We start from the raw sequence: 24,212 nt of genomic DNA on the forward strand, positions 1-24,212 counted from the left end.
AGCAGATTATGCAAAGAACAAATCTTAGCTTCATAACCCACTGATACCACCCTCAAAATCACTTTTATCATGAAGACCTTCCACTCGGGGGCCCATCAGATCCTTGCCCCCACCACACCTTCACCTAAGGACTCCTACGAGCACTGAAGCCTAAACACCTGTTATGAGCCCCAATGTACCCCAATATAGGCCTAGGTAGTTGCACAACCTTTTACCCACATTTGTCCTACTTTGCTCTACATAACGGCTCCGACACTGACCTTTTACATAGTTAGGTGCTGAATAAATGTTGTGTGGTTTTCTTAGAAAATTAGCCTAATTTATTCTGCATGAGGATTCTTAGCATCACAGCAGGATTACCATCTTCTGAATAATAACTCTGTGCAAAAGTCACCACTATTGTTATCCTTGGCCAACATTACCACAGTACCATGACATATTCTAGGTAGAACCCCTGAGGTTACCTTTGGGGTATATAAGTACCACATCCTCACTGGGCAAACCAAAGGAGAAACTACCATGCTGGCACAAGACGCTGAAGTCCCTGCACGCAGACACACCAGCACGCAGTGGACTGACATACCTTGCGGGGTGTCCAACTCAAGACCAAGATGGGGTCCTTCATTCTCTCCCATCAGGTAATGGGGTTAGCTCTTTCCTAGGGGGATTCTTGGCTATACACCTACATACATGCTAGGTACACTTAGGTACATCTAGTTATGGTTTGCATTGTAGGAGTACTCATCATTACTGCAATGTATCTATATGCCTGCATATAGTCAATGTTTTAGCACCATGGTAGAATTCTACCTTTTATTTACCGCTTATAATTGTATATAGCTGTTTCTGTCAAATGGTTGTTGCAACACACATATTTTATTCTAGAATGGCGCTGGTTCAATAAATGCTTATTGAAAACATCTCCACCGTTTATTATGTGTATCTCTCTGAGACAAAGTGGCTGATTACGATGGTGGGAGGACTAAAGTCCGCCCGCCATCGTAGTGGGATTGATGTAAGGCGGCGGTCCCGCACCCCTAATTACGATGCGACCAGAAATTTAACATTGCGGTGGGTGCTGCTGGCTGCAGCACCCGCCGTCATGTTAAATGGCCATGTTGTGCATTTCCCTGCATAAGGTGGCAGGCACCATGCAGTGCCTGCCACATTGTGCATGGAAATGTAGGGGGGTACCATGGGTACCCTCCCGTGCACAACTGGCTCCCCCAACACAGAGGGGCCCGCAACGGGCCCCCGAATCCAGCATCCGGTCTTATCCGCTCCGCCAGGCAATCGTAACGTTTGCCTGTGGCGGAAGCGTGGTGGGCGGTCTTTGCGCCCGCCACGCTTGCAGAACGATTACCCCCTTCCTCCTAATGTGGTGGGGGAAATGGGCATTCAGATGTCGAAGGGACAGCCGGCCAGCAGTGGCGGTCCTTCCGCCATCATAATGACCCCCAAAGTGAGCACGAGCGACTAAGCGAAAAGTTCTGTACTGTTTCCACGATCCCAGAGGGGTCAGGGTTGTCATGGTCGATAGTTAGTAGAAATTATTTGCTCCTTGGTAAGGTTGTGGAACTGATAGTGGCTCTTTGAGCTAACTGGTCTACAGACTAACATCCTTTGGGGGTGTCTGGAATCAGTCTGAACACCAACTCCTCAGTTTATGTTGTCTAAACACGCAGATCATATTTAGATTTGTGGGAACTACACAACATGGTGCCGCCAACTTTGGTTTAGTTCTTATTTAATGGCCAAATCTCAGTAGTTCAGTCGTGCTTTTCTCAGAGACCCCTACTCACATTTACCCAGAAATGTCTGGAGTGGGGAGGGAAAATCTGCCGCAGCTGAGTAGGTATATCCTATGTATTGGCTGTAGGTATATTCAAGCTTGAAGGATTATAGTTCCATATTGTGCTAAACCTTATCTCTTTCCGATACCAAAACCTGCCTTGAAAAATGTCTGTCCAAGATTACGCTGTGGCTGCAACTGCATTAAATGCAAATGCAGCAGAGGAAGGAGAGCAGGAAACTGCTATAAACATTTCGGAAAATTGCAGATTTAGGGTCCCAGCATTAGGTGGGACTGTTATCTTCGTAATTAAGTCACACAAGGCATACAGAACAGAGGTTTCTATTCTTGGGTTAAATTCCCACCTGCAGATGCACGCACACATACATTTCATTCTACACTCCGTGTGAAATACCAGATAAATACTCCCCATATGAGGACATACAAGTCCCGTTAACTTACCAAGAGCATATAAATTGGTTTAAAGGTGCCCTCCCCCATACCACAAATAAAGTGAGACTTGGTCCACTCAGCAGCGACGGAGCGACTTGGCTGGTTCTAGCTGTTTACACACTGCATCCAGAGATTGACACATTACCAGCAACAGACTTACTCCCACTTCAGAAAGAAATAATAAAACTTTACAGAAATCTTACGCAGTTCGTAATGCGAACACTCACACTTCAACCTACAACGGTAACTGAAACAGGTCAACTACAAGGGACCGCAACTAAAATCACCCAACAAACACTGATCACGATTATATGGGAAGAATGCCCACTAAACGTGAGCAAATGCCATTCTGGATAGCACAGAAAATAGTACAGCTTGATGCAGTGTTTCCACACACAGGTCCCCAAGAAAAACACAGAATATTAACAATTTGCTTGCCAATGGAGATAGCTTTCCCGATAGAGGAGTGTACCACTTGGGGTACAGTCTATGCTGCAGTCTACACCAGGGCTAATGGTACCCCTCAATAGCAGTCTTATCAGAAGTATTAAAACAAATACGGAACGAGTACAGGGCAGAACCTACCCTGGACTTAGGGAGGAAATTGCTAGGCAATTTTTTCCAGGTATCTGCAATTATGTTAGCAAACATAAAAGGAGAGGCAACAGAGGTGGCTATACACCAATGCCTGAGGGAACACACTCCTGCACAACAGGAACGGGAGTTAAATTATCGAAGAGATCTATGTTGCTGGGAAGAGATAATTTGGGAACAAGACCTGTGAATCCACAATTAATGGGTAATCCTGAAAAGGATAACTCAAAGCAAGCACTCAATATTTCTAAAAAGAAATGTGATAATAAACAAGAAAAGAACAAGCAGACACATCACAATTACTGCGTGGGTCTCCACTGACAGGAAATGTAACCTTAGAACTGCGACAATATTAGGAAACCTGATAGGTATCCGGATACTGATACATGTTCTACTCGTTCCTTTCAAAGCTCATCAAAAAAACTCAGAGAGGGAAGGACGGTCAGAATGCAGATCAGAAGAGCGAGTCAAGCCAAGAGACACACATCGCACTTCAGACTACATTATCAAACAAGAAGATAAACATAAATATAAACCTCAACTTAAAAAGAAGAAGGTAGCTTGCCTTAAAATAAGAAATGCCCAGGCTACTGAGGACTCAACTACTGAACGGGGAATGGGCTCTGACGATGCTAGATAGTGCAACAGAGTAACAATAGCTCGCCAGAACCTGATGGAATTTCTGGTGACAGCAGCATTGAATGAAAATATCACAGTAGAAACACCTGATACAAGGATAAGCGTCCCACATCAGTTACATGAAATAACACTCCAAATGGAGAGTGACATACCAAGGAAAGTGAAAGGTTTCTTTTGGGCGAACCTGACTTTTGGATATGATATCCTTTTGGATGAAAAAGATTGCGCATCCTGAGTTTTTTATGGATTGTATAAAAGGAGAAACAGTAATATTACCAGCCTTCTCCAACCTCGTTCCAGAATCACTTAAACATTCATATGTGCAGGAGTGGGCAGTGGCACTAGCTCCTGCATTTTACCCTATAAAACATGACATGAAAAAACAGGTGTTTATGGTTTTAATTTAGTAATAAACTTTTCAGTATTCTAAAAAAGAAAGGTCAGGGAGATCTTAAGTCAACTTGAATACCAAGGTGGAATTGAGAATTGCATCTCTTCTATGAATTGTCCTTTGTTTCCCGTAATGAAACCCGACAATTTATGCATCTAGTTTTAGACTACAGGTATTTGAACACATTTACGAAAACATTAGCAGTACAAAATGCACACAGTGCCACATTGATGAATAACATTGTGTGGAAGAAATGCAAAACAACATTAGATATCTCAAATGGATTCTTCTGCCAAAATATAGCGCCTGAAAGCAGATATTTGATAAAAGTTTTGTCCCTCAGCTCTCAAAGCCACTTCTGTAGATTGACCCAAGCAGATAAGAATAGTCCCAGGCTATTCTCTGCAAATGCATCAGAGCTACTTCAAAATTCTGATGTGGAGGCATTATCCTATGTAGATGATATTTATCTGATGGATGATGAACTATTGGATCATTTGCCTAGGATGAACAACATCATTTTGGGGTTCACCTCGGAAGGCTACAAATGTAACTTTAAAAAATAAAGAATTGACCACCTTAATGTCTTATTCTTAAGATATGAGCTCTCAAGTGAAGGGAAAAGCCAAGCATCTATGTTTTTAGAAAAATGTGCACTGCTTCAACCATCAAAGACTCTGAAAAATCTACAGCCCATTTTAGGATTCCTAAACTGTGGCAGAACGTACATTTAGGATTACGTAGAAAAAGTAAAACCTTTCTATGACTTAATAAGACCTGATTTCCCAGTTCGACATTGAACACAGGAACACATAGAAAAACTCAGTTCCTTACAAGATGACAATATAGCTTCCAAACATTTACACACACGTGTAAATACTGCAAATTTGGTCATCCATGTAATCGCGGGTCAATCTGGGTACACATACCTCACCTTCAAGAAGTACGTAGATTAATCTGTACCGGACCTGAGCATGCCAAGACTGAGCCATGCTTTTACACTGAAGCTTGACTGAGATCTATAGGTTTGTAATGTCACTGTGTTTATTTATCAGCTAAAAGGTGGGAAACTACCGGATTCATGGATCACTGGCTTAACTCTTTCACTGTAAAATTGCTAATCATCTATTAGCGATGTATGTAAAAATTATTGAAATGATTATATGGCTAGAACAGCACTGATACTGAAGCCTCTGACGTCCCCAGCAAACTATGACTCATATGACATAACTGCTGAATATTGAGACTAAGATATTGTTAAAATATTGAACAACAGACTCTTTAATTATACAGTAGGCACACTAGCCCACTCAGACCAACTAGGCATTATGTCTGAAAGGACAGCGAGGCACAATCTTAGGAGAGTACACAATGGCATAGAATAAATGTGCTAAATAGTTGAAATGACTAATTATGTAACTGGATGATGAAAACCTTTGGATTCTCTGGAGTGGTGCTTTTCGTTTGGGTTTCTTAAAAGGATAAGGTACATGTTTTATGACCTGGCTTAAACTGCTGTAAAAGGCACCAAGATCATGAGTTAGATTGAACTGGGGTCAGCCAATTTCTGAACATCAATCAATCCATCAATCAATCAATCAATCAATCAATCAATCAATCAATCAATCAATCAATCAATCAATCAATCAATCAGGGGTTTGTATAGCGTGCTACTCACCCATGAGGGTCTCAAGGTGCTGGGGGGGGGGGCTGCTGATTCATCTGGGTGTGGAGGTTCAATCGAAGAGCAGGTCTTGAGGTCCTTCCTGAATTGGGTCAACTACGCCGATTGCCTGAGGTGGAGGGGGCAGGGTGTTCCAGGCCTTGGCGGTGAGGCAGGAGAAAGATATTAATTCCGCGTGTGGTCTTGTGGATCCGTAGGACAGAGGCCAGGGTGAGTTGGGCAGAGCGAAGTTGTTTGGCGGTGTGTGGAATGTGAAGTGGTGGTTTAGATATTCTGGTCCTGCGTCAGGGAGAGCTTTGTAGGCATGTGTGAGGAGCTTGAAGGTGATTCTCTTATTGATTGGGATCCAGTGGAGTTGTCAGAGGTGGTGTGCTATGTGGTTGCTGTGGGGGATGTCGAGGACCAGTCAGGTTGAGGTGTTTTGGATGTTCTGTAGTTTGCTGAGCTGGTTCTGGGTGACGCTGGTGTAGAGTGCGTTGCCATAGGGTAGTCTTCTCGTGATGAGTGCATGGGTGACCGTCTTTCTGGATTATGTGGGATCCATCTGCTCGCCTTTTGAAGCAAGTGGAGTGTGAGGAAGCAGGATGAGGATACTGCTTTGATTTGGCGGTTTATTGAGAGCGAGGAGTCCAGTATGATACTGAGGCTGTGTGCGTGGTCCGTTGATGGTTGGGGGGGTTCATAGTATGGTGAGCCACCAGGAGTCGTCCCAGGCTAAGGTGGTGGGTCCTCGGATGAGCAGTTTGGTCTTGTCCGATTTGAGCTTGAGGCAGATGTCTTTCATCCAGGTAGCAATGGCCTTCATTCCACTGTGAAAGTTGATTCTGGCGCCTGTGGGTTTGTCAGAGGGAGAGGATCAGCTGGGTGTCGTCAGCGTAGGAGACGATGTTAAATCGTGTCTTCAGACGATGGCTGCAAGGGGGGCCATGTAGACATTGAAGAGGATAGGAACTAAGGGAGGAGCCCATGGCACTCCACACTGATCGCTGTAGGTTCTGAGAGGAACAGGGGTAATGTGACTTGCTGTGTTCGGCTGGTAAAGAAGGAGCATATCCAGTCTAGTGCCTTGTCGCGGATGCTGACACCGTGGAGTCTCAGGATTAGGTTGTGGTTGGAGATGGTATCGAAGGCGGCCGAGAGGTCCGGTAGGATGAGGGCTGTGGTTTCGCCCTGGTCGAGGAGGGAGTGTATGTTGTCGGTGGCAGCGAGGAGTGCGGGCTCCTTGCTCTGCTTGCTTCAGAAGCTGGATTGGGAGGTGTCCAGGACGTGGTTCTCTTTGATGAATTTGAAGATTTGGGCATTGCTGACCTTCTTAATGACCTTGGCTGGGAAGGGAAGGAGGGAGATGGGTCTGACGTTCTTGAGGTCTGTTAGGTCAGCGGATGGCTTTTTCAGCAGGGGGTTGATCTCAGTGTGTTTCCAGTCATCGGGGAAGGTGGCGGTTTCAATGGAGCAGTTGATGGTGTGGTGAAGCTGGGGGGCGATGAAGGCGGCTGCTCTATGGAAGATGTGGTATGGGCAAGGATCCTATGGAGCTCCTGAGTGGATGCTCTTTATGGTCTTGAGTGTGTCGTCTGTGGTGAGTAGAGTCCAGTTGAGCACAATCTGTTGGGGTTCGGCATGGTTGTGAGTGGTGGTGGTGGGTGTTGTGTCAGGGTCTTGGATGTCGAAGCTGTTGTAGATCTGCCTGATCTTATGGTGAAAGAAGGTGCTAAGTTTTTTGCAGAGGTCTTGGGAGGGTGGGACGCCTGTTATCTCCCTGTTGAGGCTGGCAAACTCTTTGATGATGGCAAAGAGATGTTTGCTTTGTGTGCGTTGGTATTGATTCCGTCTTGAAAAGCTGTTTTCGTTGTTGTTTTGAGGAGAAGATGGTGTGCGTTGACAGCGGATTTGAAGGTTGCGTGGGATTCTGGGGTTTTGTTGTTCCTCCATCTCTTCTGTTATCATCTGCAGGTGCGTCTGGACTCGTGGAGGGTGGGAGTGAACCTGCTGCCTTTCTTGGAATGTTGTTTGCCTGGTGTCTTCTTGAGTGCTGGCAGAGTGTCAGCACATCAATAACACAGGAGGATTATATGTACATATTGAGTATAATATTGCTGATGATTTATGCCTGTAATATGAACCAAGAGACCACCATACAGACATAGAAAAAGTTGTGAGTTTTAGGGCAGCACCATACAATCTATTTCTTAGAGCTCTTGTGGATATGCATTCAAGCCTATCAAAGGCCTTTTCCATATCCAAGGCCACAGAACACTATGCCTCGCCATGTTTTTAGCCAATGAAGAAATATTGCTGGCACGAGCCTTCTGTTGTCAAAACCGGCCTGATTTACATTTGTTATTGAGTGTATTAGGCTTTCTAATTGGTGGCAATAAGTGTATCTAAGATGTTCTTACATACATTGATTAAGGGCACTAAATAGGGCAATAATTAGGGCAATAATGGTCTCAGCCCTGTGACTCATCCTATAGTGTGACATTTAAGAATTATACAAGCAACCTCATAATCAGGGTTTTTGGAAATCATCTAGTAAACCCTATGGGGAGATTATCAGGCCCAGGGGCCTTGCTTATTTTTATGGCATTCTCTGCATTTCTCACTTCTTCTCAATCTACAGGGCCTCAGGTTTGCCATCAACGTAATGTTGAGATGAACATAAGGCATTGTTTTGAAGTATTTGTTGATTTCTCTTTAGGCTTCCTGCTCACTGGTATATTGTGCCTTGCAATTGTAGTGAAGACAGGGTTTTATGTGCACACATTGTTATGTTGTTGACATAAGCGCTTTAGAAGTTAAACGCCATCTTGCCACTTTGCTGCTTTTGCACACGACACTATAGGTAGCTGTTATTACAAGTCAAACTGCTTGCTTGCTTTTTCTTCACATGAGAACGGTGTGTTGTTCACATACCTAGACGTGCACCGCGACCTTAGTCTGAACACTGTGTGCAGAAGCCGTCAAGGTCAAATAACAATGTATGCTGTTGAATTCAGGTTGATCGGCCCACGCTCTAGAGACAACAAGCACACAGCTGCAAATATCTAAAACTCGGGTGCCTTTTATATTGCATTTGCATGCATGATTCAGGCACTTGGAGAAAACCTTTCCAGACACAGAGAGCAGAGCTGATCCTGTGATGTGATTCACCTAAGCTGATCTTTGAGGTATGGGGTTCCCCATTCAAACCTAGCGACCGTCTATTAGTTTATAAAACTAGTTTACTAGCCAAGGGAGGGTGGTGCACAAGGTATTATAGGACCTGTTTTCCACTATCATTTTAATATGATTTCTCCCTTTAATTTTCTATGGAATTGTAACAATGCTGATGGTTTCATTTCTAATCATTTGTCTTCTTATGTTAGCCAAAGTACTGCACCTTAGAGCACGTAGTTAAATATAAACATTTTAAACTTTTCCGTGTCTCTGATTACTCTTGTTGTGGACTGATATGAGAATAATAACGAAAAGGTGTTTCTGATTCCCACCATTCCTGAGAGTACTCTAAGTCACTTGTTCTGGGTTGTCTAATAATTGGTAGCTTCGAGATGATATGGAGACCGAATGAGACACTGATGCTAGTCGGATAGGGGTTCTGGGCACTGAGGTGAGTTTTTAGGTACACCACAATTCACTGAGGTCCTGGTTTCCTGTGCGAAGTTCTGTGCATGAGCAGAATCCCCGCAACATAGCGCACCTATCGTTTTGGTCTTATGATTGAGACGCCTTAGTAGTGCTTATATTTGTCCACAACACCCTCACTCTTGTTTCCGGTTGACGGGAGTGATGGTTTAAACCTACCTATATAGTGGATTTATAGGTTCATTCAAGAATGACAATTAAAAAGGTTTTCTTTTTGAATGACTGAACCTTTTTGTGCTACGGTTTAATATAGATTGTTTATCTTCTCTGCGTCCTTATGGCTGAAGCCGCTATTACAGCGCATAGTCGCGCACCTCTCCGGGTGCCAGACGATTTCCGGAGGTGAATGCGGACGATAAGACGTTTCACACATACACTCCTACGGCAGTTCCAGCTAATTACATGCCGTCTAGGATGCAGGAAATTCCTATTTCCGCTTGGCAGCATCGTATTTGGTTCAATGGCGCCCTCCCCCACACCGTTACACCGGTTAGTTTTTGTCCTGTGTCCATTCCTGGGGCCACTTGGCCAGTCTTGGCCGGGTTCACACCACATCCACGATATTTGTTAGCCAGGCTGGATGACTTACGTCAACTCCACACCGCCTTGAATGCGGTGAATAAGGCTTTAGTGCAATACGTCTCTCGCAATGTCCAGGTGGGGGCACCTGGGGTTGCGGCGCAACCAGCTAGCCCGGCCGCAATTACTATTAGTCCAGTCATGGTTAATTCGGTAATGGGCAAGCGCCCCCAGAGTAAGGACGATATGCCTTGTAGGCTTGCTGAGAAATTTGACCAGCTGGAAGCGGCGTAATCAAATTCTACTCCTGTGGAAAAACAAAGGATCCTTACCATTAGTTTGCAGAAAGACTTATAGGCACATGTATCAAGCTAGGATTTTGCGAGTCCTTAATTGTGAATTTTAAGGATTCGCAATTAAGGACTCGCAAAATCCTTCCCCTGTAAAAATCGCTATAATAAAAGTGATTCCTACCCATTCCTTATTTGCGACTCGCAAATAGCGAGTCCCAAAGAAGGAATAGCTTTCCCTTCATTCCTATGGGCCTACTGGCCCATAGGAATGAATGGGAAATTGCAAACGCAATTTGCAAGTACCAATTGGTACTCGCAAATTGCTCATGCAATTTCAAGGGTGCAAGGGTGTCAAAAGGACACCCTGTTGCACCCCTGAAATTGATCTCTGCACAAATGATGTGCACACACGTCCCAAGGACATGTGTGTGTGTAACCAATACGATTCCTTAAATGCAATCGCAATTTGAGAACTCACAATTAATTGCGAATTCTCAAATTGCGAGGGCCTTGACCCTTGATGCATCGCAAAAGCTAATTTTGCGACCGCAAACGGACGATTTTTGCGAATCGCTCCGTTTGCAATAGCAAAAAGCTTTGATGCATGTGCCAGTTAGTCCCAGAGGTAACTGATTGTGAGAAGTGAGGTAAAGTGTTTGCCGCAGTCTACTCGAAGTGCTTCAGCACACCGTCTATGACTGTACTGCCTCCGTGATCAAGCGTGTTCAGGATGAGCACGGTCCGAGGTGGCGATAGAGTTAGGAATGAGGCTTGTTGGCGTGTTCGACGTAGTTGCTGATCTCATCCTTGCTAACGTCAAGGGAGATGCGGTTAACTTTCAAGTGTCGAATGAGCTGCGCCTCGTCACTGACATCGATAAACCCTGGCAGTTACCAAGAATTATTGTGGCGGCTTATCAGACCATTGGCCGCAATAGTTTGGGGGTTAAGCCTTTTGCTAAAACAACAGTGCAACTGCAAACTCAGACGGTTAAGTCTACTAAAGATGACCGTCCAGCTTTTCCTAAACAAAATTGGAAAACTAAGAAACAGGGAAAGCAGCAACAGAAACAGGGGTCTCATCCTGCATCACCGGTTCAAGTGACTACTGAACGCACTTATGAATTGCGCGATCGCACTAGAATTAGGTCTCCTGACAACGTTCTCCTCGTTTTTCACAGGAAACATTGGTCTCACAATCCGGTGGAGGAGAATGTGGCAAAGGTCGGGGTGCCCCACAAGGACGTGAGCAGCCCCACCTGGCTGATGGTAAAGGCAAGCAGGACGAATTTGCACGTCAACGAAATCCGGTTCAGAAAAAGAAAGCTGCTAACCTAACAGAGAGGTATGCCACAGATAGCGAGAGCGCAGCTTCAGAACCTGACATGGGCACTAACGCTGCTAGACAGCGCAGCGGAGGTTACAACAGTGCAGCAAGCACTGCGTCCATATCTGAAGGCGACAGCAACTGACACATTTATTATTGTAGAAACTGCTGACACTAGAGTGGCTCCCCCTGACAGACTATATGACATAGTCCTTCTAATAGAAGGTGACATACAACGTACCATAAAAGGGATTTTTTGGGAAAATCTGACCTCTACATATGACATTTTGCTAGCGGAGGCGGACTGGCCCTCAGCTTTCGTTTTGGCCACTCCCAGAGGGGAGGAGGTAATCCTCCCATCTTTCGCACACACTGTGTCGAAGGAGCAGGCTCAGAACTTTGCAGAAGAATGGGCATAGGTGCTTGCTCCAGCGTACTCAGGTTGTATGGGATAAATTATCACCAAGTCATGAGATTCCGTTACGGTCTATGCCACAGCCACAGCCCCAATAGCCCATGCGCCGCGAAGCTAGGTCCCACGTCGCAGAAATCCTTGAACAATTGGAATATCAAGGTGTAATTGAAACATGTGTGTCACCAATGAATAATCCTCTTTTCACTGTAACCAAACCTGATGGGTCGTACCGCCTAGTTTTGGATTATCGACATTTGAACTCTCATTGTCGGATGTGCGGGGTACAGAATACTCACAGTTCTGCCCTCGTCTATTGTCTTGTGAGAAAAAGGTTTAAGACCACACTTGACATCTCCAATGGCTTTTATAGCCATAACCTGTCCTCTATTAGCAGTCAGTGGACAGCCTTTACTTCTGGCAGCAATCAGAAACAGTTTAAAAGATTAGCCATGGGCTACAAAAACAGTCCAGGTGTGTTTGCCGCTCGTGTAGTCTCTCTGTTGGAGAGCATTGACCCTGATGCGTATTCGTATGGTGATGATATCTATCTCACAAACGACGAATTATGGCCGCATCTTTGTCGCGTTGACTGCATCATTGTTATGTTCGAGGACTTCAGTTAACAAATTTAACTTTGCAAAATCACACAGTGCGGAGTTTACAGTGTTGTTTTTGGGCTACGAACTCAACAACGAAGGTCGAGGTTTAGCACCACACTTCCTGGAGAAATGCACATGTTTGCCCGCTCCCACAACTCTGAAAAAACTACAATCTTTGCTGGGTTTTTAAAATTTCGGGCGTACTTACATTCCCGATTATGCCCAGCGTATCAAGCCGCTATATTCCTTGGTACAACCAACTTTTTCCAAATCGAGTTGGCTGCCAGAACATTCAGCTATCCTGCAATCTTTGGAGGCTGATCTTCTTGCTTCTAAATACTTACTGACGCTTGATAACCACAGAAACCTGGTAATAAGAATTGTGCCTGGCGCAGAGGGTTTCACGCACTTAACGTTCAATGAGGGAGACACAGTAGCTATTGCTTACAAGTCACACCTGTACACTTCGGCTGAAATGCGCTCTTCCACTGTCAAAAAAGTGTTGACAGCAGTGCAGATGGCGATTCTGAAAGAGAGAGCACTGACGCAAGGGAAACGCATGTTGGTTGTATCACACCATATCCTGCCCTTGAGGCAGTGACGAAAGCCAGTGTACCAAATTCTAAAGCTTTGCATCCGCGTTGGATACAATGGGCCACTTCTTTGACGTCTCCGGATGTCACTTTCATCTTTGATGCCTCATTGCAGACTCAGGAGTATTTACAGTATGAATTTGTTCATCCAGCTCCTCTGTCTTTGCGCCTGCTTGAGGATTACCAGTGTATCATTTACACTGTCAGTTCGGCGCAACCGGTGATGTGTTCTACGCACACATATTCAGCGGCCGATCAATAGTGGCTGGTACTTCCGTGAATGGAGAATTCAAGTCTGATGTCGTGCACACGCAGACATTGGGTGATTGTACCACTCAGTTGGCAGAGCTACGTGCTCTGGTGCTTGCACTGGAGTTTGCTGATTCTCGAGGGACTACTCTTATAGTGAGTGACCCATTTACTGTGTTCAGTCTTACAACGACAATTTATTCTTTTGGTCTCAAAATGAATATCGTGATTCCAAAGGTAGCACAATCAAACACAAAATACTTTGGGTTCGAGTCGCAGAACTTAAACAACATCTGCCGCTCGTGAATGTAATTCACACTCTTGGTCACCAGCGCGTCGGGGTACACGCTGTTGGCAACAGTTTAGCTGACGAAGCAGCGAAAACAGCAGTGGCAACATATTTAGTAGCAGCAGCTACAAGATCCAAAAGTAAGATTGATGATGACATCTTGGCAGCAATTGCTGCAACAGAGAAGGGTGATAATTACCCTTGGGGTTTCCCTTCTAAATACTCTGATCATTTAAGTCCTGATAAAGTTCCCTATGTGAGAATTAACGACGTTGGTGACAGATTGATTCCCAACGCGGACTGCAGACTTTCCTTGATAACAGCCACTCACGAAGGTATGGCTTTTGCCCATGCCGGCGTTTCAGCGACTGTTACTATCTTACAACAACGTTACTGTTGGCGCGGATTGTATAAACAGACTTGTGCTTATGTCCTTAATTGTGACATTTGCCAGCAGATTAAAACTTCGACTGCTGCACGTCCACCTCAAACACAGTTGTACATATCTAATAAACCACTTGGGTGTGTTTATTTAGATCACTGCGGTCCTTTCTCCTCTGATACTGCGTATAAGTACATCTTAGTTGCAGTGGATTCGGGCACACATTTTCTATGGGTCTGGTCACAACGGAGTGCTGATGCTCGAACTGTCATCAGGGATTTGCGTGTCTTTGTGGGAATCTTTGCATGTGTTACCCTCCATTCAGACCAGGGTCCAGCGTTCGCCTCTAAGGCGTACAAGGATGCCATGAGATCTTTGGGGGTCCAAGACAAATTTTCATCTCCATACCGGCCTGAGGGCAATAGTGAACCATGACTTGAAGCGATCCCTGACAGCTAGGGTTTTAGGTACTGGCAGGAACTGGTTGGCCCATTTGTATAGCGTTCAACGTGCACTTAATAATCTCCCTAGAAGTTCTCTGGGTGGGTGGACCCCATACGAAATGCTCTTTGGCATAAAGATGTTTGTCCCGGACCTTGATGGTCTAGACATGACGGTGTCGGCCGCACCCTTTGACGTAGATGATCATTCTGCTGTATTACAGACTCTACAAGAGACCCAAGACAGTCTTGCAAAGGAACACTTGCCCTCCACAACTGATGCTGTGCTTCAGATTCCGGTAGTTGGCTAGCTACCTTGAGTTGGTGACCTGGTCCGTGAGAAGGTGGAGAACAAGAAGGAGTTCAGCCCCTTTTATCGTGCACGGGTTCCAGTGCTTGGCGTGCAGGGTACAAGAACAGTCATTTTACCTCCACTTCCTGGTCACAAGGATAACAGGTACATCTCCATTGACAATGTCAAACTACAACGAGTGACTCCAGCGGTCTCTTGTCCAGCAATGCTGAGAAATTCTGTTTTGGCTCCGGCAAATACCAACAGGCCTGACGTTGCCATCGAGATGCATACAGTTACAAATCCTTTATTGTCTCCACCGGCTGGTGGTCCAGTTGAAGATACTGAGTATACTTATCTCACAGATGTGTCGTTGCCTGGTTTACAATCAAGTGCAGTTGACCAGTCACGTTTTTCATTTGACACTAACTCTACAACATCGAATGCCCCGGTGAGCAGTCTATATATCGACTTTTTAATATCGAGGGACATAAATATCGAGTCAAAAATATCGAATGTCCAAAATATCGAAATAGCTAATATCGATGTGAAAAATATCGTTTTTTTTTTTTTACTTATATGTCGATGTAAGTAATATCGTTCGTAATAATATCGACATGTGAAAATATCGTTATTGTGTAATATGAGAAATATTTATATTGTTTTAGGGGCGGGATGTTGGGTTATAGGGGATAAGGGTGGGGAGTGTTTTAAAAAAGTTAATTTATTTTTGTAATATATTGTAAAATTTAATTATTAAATTTAATTTAAAATGTGAAATGTATATTTAATTTTAGGAGCGGGATGTTGGTTTATAGGGGATAAGGGTGGGAAGTGTTTTAAACATTTTTATATATTTGTAAATTTTTTAAAATAATTTTCTAGAAATTCTAAATTAAATTTAGAATTTTATAAAAAAATGTAGGAGCGGGATGTTGGTTTATAGGGGATAAGGGTGGGAAGTGTATTAAAAATGTTTATATATTGTTAGAATTTTTTTGAAATTTATTTAGAAATTGTAAATTTAATTTAGAATTTTAGAAATCATTTTAGGAGCGGGATGTTGGTTTATAGGGGATAAGGGTGGGAAGTGTTTTAAAAAAGTTTATATATTATTTAATTAAAAAAAAAAAAAATTTTGAAATTGTAATTTAAAATTTGCATTTCAAATAAAATTTTAGGAGCGGGATGTTGGTTTATAGGGGATAAGGGTGGGAAGTTTTTTAAAAATTTGTATATATTATTTAATTTAAAAAAAAAAAAAATTTCGAAATTGTAAATTAAAATTTGCATTTTAAATAAAATTTTAGGAGCGGGATGTTGGTTTATAGGGGATAAGGGTGGGAAGTGTTTTAAAGATGTTTATATATTATTTAATTTTAAAATAAAAAAAAATTTAGAAATTGTAAATTAAAATTTGCATTTTAAATAAAATTTTAGGAGCGGGATGTTGGTTTATAGGGGATAAGGGTGGGAAGTTTATAAATATTTGTTAATTTTTTATTAAAAATATTTATAAATAGGAAATAAATTTTCGATGTTTACAAATATATTTCGGAGTGGGATGTTGGTTGATAGGGGATAAGGGTGGGAAGTGTTGTAAAAATGTTTATATATCTGTTAATTTTTTAACAAATTAATTTAGAAATTTTATTTTTTTTTTAGAATGTTACAAATAATTTTAGGAGCGGAATGTTGGGTTATAGGGGATAAGGGTGGGAAGTTAATTTAACATGTTTATATATTGTTACTTTAAAAAATATTAATATTTAGAAAATTTAAATTTATTTTTAAATTTAACTAATCCCATAATTCAATATAGATTTCAGTCAGAGTATTAAATTAATTAAGTTCACTGTCCAGCACTTATTTTAATTTAATATAGAATGGAGTGGGAATAGTAAATTAATTTAGTTCAGTGTCCAGCACCTACCCTAATTTAATATAGGTTGGAGTGAGAATAGTAAATTAATTAAGTTCATTGTCCAGCACTTATCTTAATTAAATATAGAGTGGAGTGGGAATAGTAAATTAATTAAGTTCATTGTCCAGCACCTACTGTAATTTAATATAGTTTGGATTGAGAATAGTAAATTAATAAGTTCAGTGTCCAGCACTTATCTTAATTAAATATAGATTGGAGTGGGAATAGTAAATGAATTCAGTTCAGTGTCCAGCACATACTCTAATTAAATATAGGTTGGAGTGAGAATAGTAAATTAATTAAGTTCCGTGTCCAGCACTTATTTTAATTTAATATAGACTGGAGTGGGAATAGTAAATTAATTTAGTTCAGTGTCCAGCACCTACCCTAATTTAATATAGGTTGGAGTGAGAATAGTAAATTAATTAAGTTCAGTGTCCAGCACTTATCTTAATTAAATATAGAGTGGAGTGGGAATAGTAAATTAATTTAGTTCATTGTCCAGCACCTACTGTAATTTAATATAGTTTGGAGTGAGAATAGTAAATTAATTAAGTTCAGTGTCCAGCACTTATCTTAATTAAATATAGATTGGAGTGGGAATAGTAAATTAATTAAGTTCAGTGTCCAGCACTTATTTTAATTTAATATAGACTGGAGTGGGAACAGTAAATTAATTTAGTTCAGTGTCCAGCACCTACCCTAATTTAATATAGGTTGGAGTGAGAATAGTAAATTAATTAAGTTCAGTGTCCAGCACTTATTTTAATTTAATATAGACTGGAGTGGGAATAGTAAATTAATTTATTTCAGTGTCCAGAACCTACCCTAATTTAATATAGGTTGGAGTGAGAATAGTAAACTAATTAAGTTCAGTGTCCAGCACTTATCTTAATTAAATATAGAGTGGAGTGGGAATAGTAAATTAATTTAGTTCATTGTCCAGCACCTACTGTAATTTAATATAGTTTGGAGTGAGAATAGTAAATTAATTAAGTTCAGTGTCCAACACTTATCTTAATTAAATATAGATTGGAGTGGGAATAGTAAATGAATTCAGTTCAGTGTCCAGCACATACTCTAATTAAATATAGGTTGGAGTGAGAATAGTAAATTAATTAAGTTCAGTGTCCAGCACTTATTTTAATTTAATATAGACTGGAGTGGGAATAGTAAATTAATTTATTTCAGTGTCCAGAACCTACCCTAATTTAATATAGGTTGGAGTGAGAATAGTAAACTAATTAAGTTCAGTGTCCAGCACTTATCTTAATTAAATATAGAGTGGAGTGGGAATTGTAAATTAATTAAGTTCATTGTCCAGCACCTACTGTAATTTAATATAGTTTGGAGTGAGAATAGTAAATTAATTAAGTTCAGTGTCCAGCACTTATCTTAATTAAATATAGATTGGAGTGGGAATAGTAAATGAATTCAGTTCAGTGTCCAGCACATACTCTAATTAAATATAGGTTGGAGTGAGAATAGTAAATTAATTAAGTTCAGTGTCCAGCACTTATTTTAATTTAATATAGACTGGAGTGGGAATAGTAAATTAATTTAGTTCAGTGTCCAGCACCTACCCTAATTTAATATAGGTTGGAGTGAGAATAGTAAATTAATTAAGTTCAGTGTCCAGCACTTATCTTAATTAAATATAGAGTGGAGTGGGAATAGTAAATAATTAAGTTCATTGTCCAGCACCTACTGTAATTTAATATAGTTTGGAGTGAGAATAGTAAATTAATTAAGTTCAGTGTCCAGCACTTATCTTAATTAAATATACATTGGAGTGGGAATAGTAAATGAATTCAGTTCAGTGTCCAGCACATACTCTAATTAAATATAGGTTGGAGTGAGAATAGTAAATTAATTAAGTTCAGTGTCCAGCACTTATTTTAATTTAATATAGACTGGAGTGGGAATAGTAAATTAATTTAGTTCAGTGTCCAGCACCTACCCTAATTTAATATAGGTTGGAGTGAGAATAGTAAATTAATTAAGTTCAGTGTCCAGCACTTATCTTAATTAAATATAGAGTGGAGTGGGAATAGTAAATTAATTTAGTTCAGTGTCCAGCACCTACCCTAATTAAATATAGGTTGGAGTGAGAATAGTAAATTAATTAAGTTCAGTGTCCAGCACTTATTTTAATTTAATATAGACTGGAGTGGGAATAGTAAATTAATTTAGTTCAGTGTCCAGCACCTACCCTAATTTAATATAGGTTGGAGTGAGAATAGTAAATTAATTAAGTTTAGTGTCCAGCACTTATCTTAATTAAATATAGAGTGGAGTGGGAATAGTAAATTAATTTAGTTCAGTGTCCAGCACCTACCCTAATTTAATATAGGTTGGAGTGAGAATAGTAAATTAATTAAGTTTAGTGTCCAGCACTTATCTTAATTAAATATAGAGTGGAGTGGGAATAGTAAATTAATTAAGTTCATTGTCCAGCACCTACTGTAATTTAATATAGTTTGGAGTGAGAATAGTAAATTAATTAAGTTCAGTGTCCAGCACTTATCTTAATTAAATATAGATTGGAGTGGGAATAGTAAATGAATTCAGTTCAGTGTCCAGCACATACTCTAATTAAATATAGGTTGGAGTGAGAATAGTAAATTAATTAAGTTCAGTGTCCAGCACTTATTTTAATTTAATATAGACTGGAGTGGGAATAGTAAATTAATTTAGTTCAGTGTCCAGCACCTACCCTAATTTAATATAGGTTGGAGTGAGAATAGTAAATTAATTAAGTTCAGTGTCCAGCACTTATCTTAATTAAATATAGAGTGGAGTGGGAATAGTAAATTAATTTAGTTCAGTGTCCAGCACCTACCCTAATTAAATATAGGTTGGAGTGAGAATAGTAAATTAATTAAGTTCAGTGTCCAGCACTTATTTTAATTTAATATAGACTGGAGTGGGAATAGTAAATTAATTTGGTTCAGTGTCCAGCACCTACCCTAATTTAATATAGGTTGGAGTGAGAATAGTAAATTAATTAAGTTTAGTGTCCAGCACTTATCTTAATTAAATATAGAGTGGAGTGGGAATAGTAAATTAATTAAGTTCATTGTCCAGCACCTACTGTAATTTAATATAGTTTGGAGTGAGAATAGTAAATTAATTAAGTTCAGTGTCCAGCACTTATCTTAATTAAATATAGATTGGAGTGGGAATAGTAAATGAATTCAGTTCAGTGTCCAGCACATACTCTAATTAAATATAGGTTGGAGTGAGAATAGTAAATTAATTAAGTTCAGTGTCCAGCACTTATTTTAATTTAATATAGACTGGAGTGGGAATAGTAAATTAATTTAGTTCAGTGTCCAGCATCTACCCTAATTTAATATAGGTTGGAGTGAGAATAGTAAATTAATTAAGTTCAGTGTCCAGCACTTATCTTAATTAAATATAGAGTGGAGTGGGAATAGTAAATTAATTTAGTTCAGTGTCCAGCACCTACCCTAATTAAATATAGGTTGGAGTGAGAATAGTAAATTAATTAAGTTCAGTATGTAGTGGGAGTAGTATGTTAATTAAGTTTGGTAAATAGCAAATATTAGAATTAATTATAGAGTTGAATAAGAATAGTTAAATTAATTGAATTTAATTGACAAAAAATCTGTAGATTTTAGTTTGGGTTGGATAAAACATAGAAGTTATATCAGAATGCAAATTCCAAATTATTTTTAAATTAAATAGTAGATAGGAAAATAATATTTATTTTATAGTTGTTGGAATGTATATTCATTCGAGAGAAAATTTTGTTTATTATTACGCATATTTTAATAATTACATCATTGCAATAAACATGTCTGATATATACCATACGAACTGTCTAAAGCTATCGACCTATTACCTAGATTGAACTCTGGGTCCTGCCGATTTTGTCATACTACCCCCCGTTTTGACGTGTAAATATTTCTTATTGTTGAAACTCGCCTTGAAAATCCCATGTTTGTGCGAAATGCATTGGCTGCGGATCTGGTCTCACTAAATCTTGGAATAAAGGAATTCAAGCAAATACTCAACTACTGTGTGGATTCGAAACACAAAAGTTTATTTTGACATTAATTTACATTTCTTCCAATATGTTGCCTCTCATACTTGTGGATAATTGTTGTCTTGGTGGTCATTTGAGTAGCTGACCATTTGAGGTGGGCAATATTATCGTTACTGATAAAGTGAGAAGTCCAGGCTGAGCATTCACCTAAAACCGTGCTGCTTTAATTTTCAAACTTCCTATGTTTGTTTGGTTCTTTTATTTTGTAACCTCTCGCTGTTGTTTTGGGTTATTTTGGTCCAATCCAGGTCGCGGTTCGGAGCTGTTTCGCGTTTGAGAAGGTAAGAGTTATTTGCTTTATTATTAAATAGTTTTAAGTGTTTTGTGGAAGTAGTTATGTTGTAATAAGTGTGTATTGATTGATGTTTTAGAAGTTAGGGTGTTAGTAATAGTTTGTATACGGTTTTATAATTAACGTTGTGTTCCGTGTTTGTTGCTTTGTTAGTGTTTTGGTATTTCGGTGTGTTAAAGTTTTATAGTGTTTGAATAACGTTTGTAGTGAGGTTTGTACGTGCGTTTTGTGTGTTTGTGGGTGGGTGGGAATGTTTGTTTCTGTTTTGTAGGTTTTACGGAGAAGATATTTTCGTCGGTTTCAAACACCTTATTTTTTTAAAGGAAGTGTGTATTAGTTGTGTTTACTAATGTTTATTTAACACTTCCTTTATTGTTCGGGTTTCCAGGAGTGGTTATTTACCTTTTTTATATTTTTCGGGATTTTTATGGTTAATGGATAGTCATTTTTTGGATAACTATGGATTTTGAACTCCCTGGATTTATTTGGAAGGAATGTTATTATCCCATTGGAGATACTACACAGGTAAGTTCATTTAAATATTTTTATTGTTGGTGGCGAAACCTTATATATTTAATATTGTTGTTGTGTACTTGGTTTGTTTAATTATGTTGTCTAAATATATGTCCATATAATTCATGTATATATTTTAGACCACATAATTAAATATGTGAGATAATAAAGTGGATTATTTATGTTGTGATAGTTGTTTTAGTAGAATTGTGGGTTAATATTTAGAAAAGGGTTTAGAAGAGAGTTTGAGCTATTATATTTAAGTACTCAAGTCCTCTTGTGGATGGGTATAGCTGTACCTGTTGTTGTACGTAATTATACATTTGAGTAGTTTGTCTAGACTGTTTTGGTTTTAATTGTAGGACAGATTGTTGCATTCTTAATTCTTGGAAACTTTGTTCCTTTTGTATGGCAATTAGTAGTTTTTGTAGTGTTGGAGTTGTTCTCCCAGTAGAAGTTAGGAATGCATTATGCCAGCCCTCGACGGCGTTGTTAGTTTTGGCTTGTTGGTTGAGTGTACTTACATATACATTCCACCAAGGTATTTGGAACTTGGGCTGACGTCTATGGCCTGATCTGTGCAGTCTCCCCACCCAGGTATCTTCAAAATAATCTAACAGGGGAGATAACTTTACTTCATTTTGTTTGTAGAATGGACTTTCTAATAAAAGATTGTAATGTTCTGCAACATCTGTGGTTGGTACATAAGCTAGGGCTGTTAGAAGTTTTATTTGATGTGCAAAACTTATGTTAGTGGCGTATTCTACACTTAGTGAAGATTTTTGTAAATGTCTCCATGTACATTGGTTAAGATGGAAGTAACATCCTTGGATAGCTGTATGGGGGTACAGTTTTAGAATGGAATTTATCATGGCTTGCTCAAAGTCTATGATAATTGTTTGAGGGTAAAAATCATTAGATTCTTGTTTTACTTTTCCTAGCATTTCATTATATGTTGTGTTTTGTTTGTTAGGTAATAGTGCATAAATTAAAGGTATGGAAGTGTTGTGATATTGACCGTGTATTGTGTAAAGCTGATAGAATGGTTTTGGGCATATTGTAAAGGTGCCATCCATCATCCATGTTTGGCATTGTTGCAGTTTAGTTATATTGTTTGCAGTAGCAAACATTATGATTCTTTTTTCTGGGCTTTTGTTATCAAAAAAAATAAAAGGTTCATTATTGTGGGTGATACTTAATTCTGGTGGAATGATGATCTCTTGAAAAGTTTTAGGGGATGGTATAGTTGTCGTGGTTGCTTTTTTGGTCCTAGCAATAGTTCTTTTTATAGAAGCAATTGATGGTAATTGGCCTCTTGCTTCTTTGGGCACTCTAGGTAATAGTTCTTTTAGGATTACACTTGTAGCAGTTTGTGAACCTGTGCTTAATTCTTTGATATTTTCAAGAGTTGATCTGACTTCTATTTCAGAGAGATTGGGTGGATGGTTATGCTCTCTTGTATATAGTACAGTTGTTTCTCTTGTTGTTGCTCGGCCGTAGCATTTGTTAGAATAATATTTAGTACACTTCCAGTTCACTTTTCGGTCCGTCTGCTTTTCTTGGGTGTATGTGTAACCCATGTAACACAATAGGAATTTTCCTTTCTGCGAAGTTATAAATTGGGCTTCTTCTGTCATCGTGATGTGTTACAATTCTGGAAAAAATGTATATGAAAATATATGCTATAGTACTTTATATCTTTATATGAAATTAGCAAAAAAGCATTTTTTTTATATATATACTTACCAAGTCTTTTTTGTTGTATTTGAATGAAGATGTTGTTTGTCGCAAAAATGTTGTTTAGTTGATTTAGTCTCTGAAAGTTAAAGAACATTTATTGTTGTGGTTGGTTTAGTTTTTTAAGTGGGGTGGTATTGCTGTTTGGTATAGACTATATTTTTATTGAAGAAACTTATTTTATTGTTTTACAAATTAACAATTCAAAAAACATTCCCCCACCTTCATCTGTCCCGGAAGTACCACACATTTATCATCAAGACCAATTATTCAGGAGAATGAACAACCTTTCCACCCAGTTCTCTACCCCCCCTCCCCCACCACATGTCAATGTACCACCGTCTCCTACCCCTCTTACTATGTGCCCCTCCTGCCTAATAAATAAGATGCAGTAGCCTAACCTCTCACTAAGCAAACAGAGCCTACCCTCATGCCCAGTGGTATAGACTATAGGTGTTAATTTATACAGGTTTTTTACAATTTAAAAAAGAGAACATGGATTTGTTTAGGGGTTTAGGATGTTTTGGGGTTTGAGTAGGATTTAATTAATATTTTATAAAGTATTTTGATAGTATACTTACTTTTTAGTGAGTCTTTTCTGGCAATCTTCAATATTTTCTTTAGCTGTTTGGAGTAATATCTGTAGTGGAAACATAAAGAGATGGAATATATAAGTTAGTTATTTATTTGAGTAAAGATAAATTAGTGTTTTAGTTTAATTTGGCAGTTTAGTTAGAAAAGAATATTTACTTACGTTTTTAGAATAGTAATAGGATGTAGGTTTCTTCTGTTTAGTAGAGCTTCTTCTTCGTTCAATGCTTTGGTTTAAGGCACCGTGGAACACTTGTTTTAATTGGTTTATATAGTGGTTTCAAATTGTTTCTTGAATGTTATTGGTTGTTTTCTGTATGTGGCCTTTCTATTGGATGGTTTGAATTTTTTTTAGTTAATTGGTTTCCTTTTATGGAAAATGCTAAGTAAGAGTGTATTTAGTTTTAAAGGAGGAGAGTTTTAAATTATTATATATAAAAAGATTGTTTATAATGTGTACTAATTTTATTTAAATGTGTTCGAAATGCCAA

At 39.5% G+C, this 24,212-nt stretch overlaps 1 long non-coding RNA gene across 1 annotated transcript; it reads right to left on the reverse strand.

The window, feature by feature from the left end:
• Positions 1 to 22,461: 22,461 nt before the first annotated feature.
• LOC146798059 (uncharacterized) lies at positions 22,462 to 23,772 on the reverse strand. Its single transcript, XR_014969099.1, has 3 exons — positions 23,712 to 23,772; positions 23,140 to 23,209; positions 22,462 to 23,047 (listed from the first exon to the last, which is right to left on the reverse strand). It is a non-coding gene; the product is annotated as an uncharacterized LOC146798059 (long non-coding RNA).
• Between the last annotated feature and the right edge of the window lie 440 nt (positions 23,773 to 24,212).

The sequence above is a fragment of the Triturus cristatus genome, chromosome 9, assembly GCF_964204655.1.
Source record: "Triturus cristatus chromosome 9, aTriCri1.1, whole genome shotgun sequence".
Lineage (NCBI taxonomy): Eukaryota > Metazoa > Chordata > Amphibia > Caudata > Salamandridae > Triturus > Triturus cristatus.